Here is a 6,000-nt window from a genome sequence, read left to right as displayed (position 1 = left end):
GTGTTTGGAGAAATCCACCGAGCTGTTCTGCCGTCACACACAACAATACACTGAGGCTTTATCTGACAATTGGGGAGGCTTGGCACAGCAGCTCACCACAGTGGGTGGCTACCTGCAGTTCGGAAGTCTGACAGCTCTTCCGAGACAAAGGAGGCAAGGCAGTGATTAGTCTTGCAACAGGAGTATCACTGCAAGATTGTCTGCTCTCAGGTCACTTCCCAGAGTGCTAGTCGCTAGTCTGCTGGACATGAGGAAAGCAGAGGCAAAGAAGTTTTCTGCAGCCTGGATCTTCCTCCACGAATGAGCTGTCGGGATGTTTGCAGCAGCTTGCTCACTCAGACTGTGATTGGTATATGTGATGGTTTTCTTTGCTCAGATCAGAGTCTTCCCTTTGTTCTCTGATTATAGCTGATCAATGATTTTTAACTGCTGACATAAACACAAATGCTGCAGCTAGACAATGGGTAATGGATACTTTTTATTGTAGCCACATTCCTTAGTAATATATAATTATGTTTGCACTTACAGGGCCCCTTTCATCCGAGGAGCGCAAAGTGGCCAAGTTTCATAACTCCCTTGTGATGTAAGTCGGCGTTCCAGATGGGAAACAAAGGCACAGGGAGCTGATATTGCTAATCCAAGGCCACAGAGTGAGTGAGAGGAAGAGAGAGGAACAGAATGCGGGAGTCTTTATTTCCTTTACAAGAAGGATATGCTGTAGCATAAGCACAGAGCATCTGATTTTAGAAACGGCTGAAGTCAGTGGGAGCTCTGAAAATCAGGCCACTGCCAATCTAAAATGTCCACATTAAAAGGTGATGGCCAAGTCACTCACTAAAAAGTCAACATGCAGGTTCTCCTACACACACACACACACACACACAGAGACCTGTGCTGTATACAGCATGCCTGAAAATTAAAGATTCCAAGTGGAACAGCAGAGGTGTAACTGACTTTGAACATGGCACGCCCTTTCTCCAGCCCTGCACTCTGCCTCCACCTACCTTTTGGTGTCGGTGGCTGGAACTGGAAGGATGACAGAAGGTCAGTGTAGGTGTTCACATCAAGGTCTGGAGGGTCACTCTCTCATCTGAAAGTCTGTTTCACTTCACTTTCTCTGGACTGTGGTGTTAGAGCTGTAATCTGAAGATCACAGGACCCCATAGAGATGGTTGTCTAGGTGGTTGTCTAGGATCTGATTGCAAATAAAGGAGACAGCATAAATTCACCTGGAATTTCTAGATTAAAAAATATTTGCTCCTCTTTCAGTCCTCAAAACCCCTCCTGCTTCCTGTGGCAGCTTTGCTTTGTGTTCTACAGCTCATAGGTTTTGAACACTTGGCATGAGCTGACTGTCTAGCTATCTAGGGACTGTATTTCTGAGGTACCCATCATTGTAGTATCTAGGTGTCAACATCACGAAAGGGCCACAGAGTGCACTTACTTGTCCCATGGGGAAGGGGCTCTCATGGGCCAATGTGGGGATTCCAGAGGTGTTGATCATCTAATGGATTGTGTGGGCCAAAGTGCTGGACATTGGCACTCTCCCCTTTTATTGTTTCACTGGCACAAAGAAGAAAGTGGATGATACAGAAAGATCCATGACTGACTGGTTCAGGGATTGCAAGAGACTACAGAACTTCACACCTCACACCCAGGTCAACTCCAGTCTGGGTCAAGGCCTATATACCATTCCCATCTAATAGTTATGGTTCCCATGTGAAATGAGCTGAGGTGTCTGTGTCTCAGCCTGGTTTCCTACAGGTGGGGGTGTTTCCATCACCAAAACCACTTCCACCTATGGCACTAAATTCCCCCATGCTGGCAGCCTCAACGGGGAAGCCAGACATGGAACAGGCCTTGGAGACTGGACTGCTTCCACAACCCTAGAGGAGATGCAGCCAGGTCAGGACATAGGCGTATTGGAAGGACAGTGTGGGGGAAGTTTTCCCAGTCTCTACCTTTCCCTGAGCACAGCAGAGCAATCGTCAGTCTCCAGGGCTGTCAGCTTGATGCCTTTCACCAGGACTAACTTCACTTTGCAATGTAAATAGAATAAAGCAAAACTTTTAAAAAAAAGCCTGGATAAGGATTAATTATTCATTCAGAGAGTCCTGTCAGCACTCAGACCCCTTCCACAGGGCACCCAGTGCATCTGCTCTATATCCTTAAAGGCAACCAGTGGGCAGGATCTGATTCACTGCTTGGATTAATCTATATGAATGGCTCTGGGATCCATTTCAAAGCAGCCCCGAGAATTGGTCTATAAAAAAGGCAGCCCAATTTGTCTCAGAAACTACAATGTGAAATGAATGAGGACTTTACAATCTCCTTCAGCTATAAAAAAATGTACACATCTCAGACTGCTGCGCTCCCATTTTAATTAAACCAATAATTAAATTTTAATGAAATGAAGGCTTTCTTTATAAAGAGCCAGCACAGGCATTTTTTCTAATGGAGGTGGGAGGGGGAGTAGGTATTGGACCATGCCACCCCCTTCTCCAACCACCCCCAGCACAAGTGGATAGCTGAGTGGGCCCTTTTGCCTCAAGGCAATGAGTAGAGCAGAGAAACAGCCATTGGGAATGGGACGGGGGCAGGGGAGAGAGGAGAGCCTCATTTTGGACTTTTCTCCCTGCGGGTGTATTCCTATCCCTATTCCTTCATTGCAGAGGCATTGGTCATTCACGTTCCTTGACTTGCACCCGGGAGTCGGGGAGGCTGTAGCTAAGCCAAGGGTACCTACATAAAGTCATCAGCTCTACTCCATGAAGCCCTGGGGATAGAATTCGGGATAGTCAGAAACACAGACCTCTCCATTATCACTCGACACAAACAGGGCTTCCATCTCTATCACCCAGAGGAGGCAGCATTACCTGACTTTAGCATTGCAAGGGCCAGGAGTTTCTGACACACCATCCGGCCGCACGCACTTCCCAAGTTTCTTGGCAGATGAATTCAGATATGAGATGGCCATCTCCATGCTCTTCCCTAATGTAAGTAGACAGCATTTAATATGGAGATATAACTATTTCATAGAACTGGAAGGGACCCCAAAAGGTTATTGAGTCCAGCCCCCTGCCTTCACTAGCAGGACCAAGTACTGATTTGGCCCCAGATCCCTAAGTGGCCCCCTCAAGGATTGAACTCACAACCCTGGGTTTAGCAGGCCAATGCTCAAACTACTGAGCTATCCCTCCCCCCATACCTTAAGAGATATTCCTGATTCAGCTGGCCTAGGGGAAGATAGCTCTTCCTCTCCTTGCACCATTCTCTATTTAGGCACTTCATTTTATGGTAAATCTCAATCAAATACTTCCAGGGGGTCACATTTCCACTAGAAATGGGTCCAAAGCACTGGGTCTAGTTAACCTGCCCTCGCAACTTCATATTCAGTCAGGTGTGTTCAAAAATGATGCTGGCTACAAATCTGTCCCTAAAGGACAAAGGGATGTGAATATTCATCATAAATTAAGACAGGCTCACTAAAAATTGGACAAATGCATGATCAGCAATGGTCTCTTTAATTCTAGTGAGGAAAACCCAGAAGTGAAATGAAGGAACTGATTTCCCATGTCAACTGCAACTACCACTGAGAGCTCTCCTGAGATTTCACTGAGTTTGTGGGCCAGCATGAAATAGAGTGCTGAGAATGAAGAACCGCTGAATTCTGTTCCTGGCTCTTTCATTGACTTTCTGTGTGTTCTTCAGCAAGTCACTTAATATCTCTGCCTCAGTCTCCCCAAGTGTAAGCTGGGGATAATAATACTTACCTAACCCATGGAGAGCAAGTTGTGTGGATCAGTTGATTAAGGTTTGCACAGTGTTTTGCAAATGTCAAGTGCTATGCAAATGCTAAGCATTATTCATATTCTTTGATGGGTTTTTTTTTATGAAAATGGAATTGAATCACTACGTTTCTAAGAGCCGTTTTCTTACATACAGAATTTTCCAAAGGGCTGCACTTTGACACAAGAATTCCTATTAAATTGTGTCAGATCAGTTTTCTTCTGCAGACTCTGAGAGATGCCTCAATCCACTCAGAAAGGGGGCCCAGGGATCAAATGAATGAAGGCAAGAGAAGTGGATTCTTGGAGGTGGAAGTAGGAGGTGGAAGTCCTATTATTTAGTGTGACTCTAGTTACTGTATTTAATGTGTTAGCATAAGCGGAAGAACAGACTAGCTCTTTTGGACAGCATTCAGAGTGTTTTCAAGAAGCCACTTTTCTGCACAATAGCTGGACCAAGATGGGGAATGTAATTCCGAGAAATGAAGAGCAGATGAAAGTCAGGACACATCATTCTAAGAGATCCTCTTGTATTGTTTCCAAAGCCAAAGCTCTGGGAACACTGTGTTTCCACTCAGTCAAGCCAGAATGTGGGCAAGTACAATCCTTCAACCTTAAAATTTCCCCCTGGTCCGGGAGAAGAGCTCATTCCCTGCAACGTGAATTCCACTGGATGAGACTGAGCTCCTGTTTGCAAAAGAACACTTCCTCCATTCAGGATGGGTGGAATTTTAAGGGTTCGTTATGATTAATACCTGGCCACCCACTGCATTTCCTACACCGTCCTCTGAGATGCTGTCCCCTTCCTCAGCATCTCTAGAACTGCTGAATTTAGTAGGTCATAAACTGACGTTCAGGTTCAGCTTTAGCCAGTTCTGAGCTTGCATCCTGAATTTCCACCAGACCTGAAGAATACATTGTAGGCTTCAGGATGTCTTTATAGAAACCCAGGCCTGTGGGACCCAGCAGCAGACATGAGAAGATTTATCTGCTTCAAAGGAATGCTTTGTTGTCCTTGGAAGGGCTACAGAGTTATGGGGCAGAGTGAGAGTTCATGGAGAGTGCATCAAAAGCATCAGCATCATCCCCACTTCCTGCCTCACACCACATGGCGAAGGAGGAAGATCCTCTAATTCTCTTGGATTTCATTGGAAACATCCCATTACATCAGGGCAGGGAGCAGGCACTTCCATGGCTTGTGATACACCAAAAAGGTAGGCAAGGGCACTCAGGATTGACTTGTGGGAGGTGCACCCAGCTAGCCAAGGCAAATGCTATAAAAAGAGACACAATTTTAATTTTAAAACTCCAATAGCCTTGCATTGGTGGCAGGGCCGGCTTTAGGCCAATTCCACCAATTCCCCCGAATCGGGCCCCGCGCCTAAGAGGGCCCCGCGCCCAGTGGCAGGGCTGCCGGGGTGGGGGCAAGTGGCTGAGAATCCCTTCCCTGGCTAGAGGCTCCTTTTTAATTTTTACTCACCCGGCGGCGCTCCGGGTCTTCGGCGGCACTTTGGCGGCGGGTCCTTCACTTGCTCCGGGTCTTCGGCAGCACTTCGGCAGCAGGTCCTTCAGTGCCGCCGAAGACCCGGAGCAAGTGAAGGACCCACCGCCGAAGACTAGGAGCGCCACCCGGTGAGTACAAGCCCCATGTGTTTTTTTACGTGTTTTTTTTTTCTTTAGTCATCCCAGCCGGGGCCCAGTTGAAACTGTTCGAATCGGGCCCCGCACTTCCTAAAGCCGGCACTGATTGGCGGAGTGTTAAACTGGATTGGTTAAAGTGGTTGAGAACAGTGAGCAGGCTTTGTTACCAGTGATGGCCAAGATTAGGTATCTAGTGACCTAAAGTGGTTCCCTATTTCCCTAGAGGTTCCTTATCTCTAATTTCCTCAAAGAGTTCCTTCAGCCACTTTCTCTGATGAGCTACTCTGCCTAATACTAAACATGAGTACATGAAAAGGACTAACATCTCCAGCCTCAATGATAAATCTAAGCCAGTCCCCTCTGCACTAACCCATATCCTTGCTCATTGATAGAGAGACAGAGAGAGCATGTGTGTGTTTGTACCCTTGTAATTCAAGAACATCCTAGGGATACAGTTTTACCTTCTGTAGTAAACAGGAACAAAACCAGCATAATTCATTCATTTTCTTTCCTGCTGCAATCACAGAAGAACAATAGGAAGGAGGACAGGCTGCTAACCTGAATGTGCCTG

Source organism: Terrapene carolina, unplaced genomic scaffold, assembly GCF_002925995.2.
Source record: "Terrapene carolina triunguis isolate 2854851 unplaced genomic scaffold, T_m_triunguis-2.0 Scaffold67, whole genome shotgun sequence".
Taxonomy (NCBI): domain Eukaryota; kingdom Metazoa; phylum Chordata; order Testudines; family Emydidae; genus Terrapene; species Terrapene triunguis.
The sequence above is the reverse complement of the archived record's forward strand: the minus strand, read 5'-3'. Positions refer to the sequence as shown.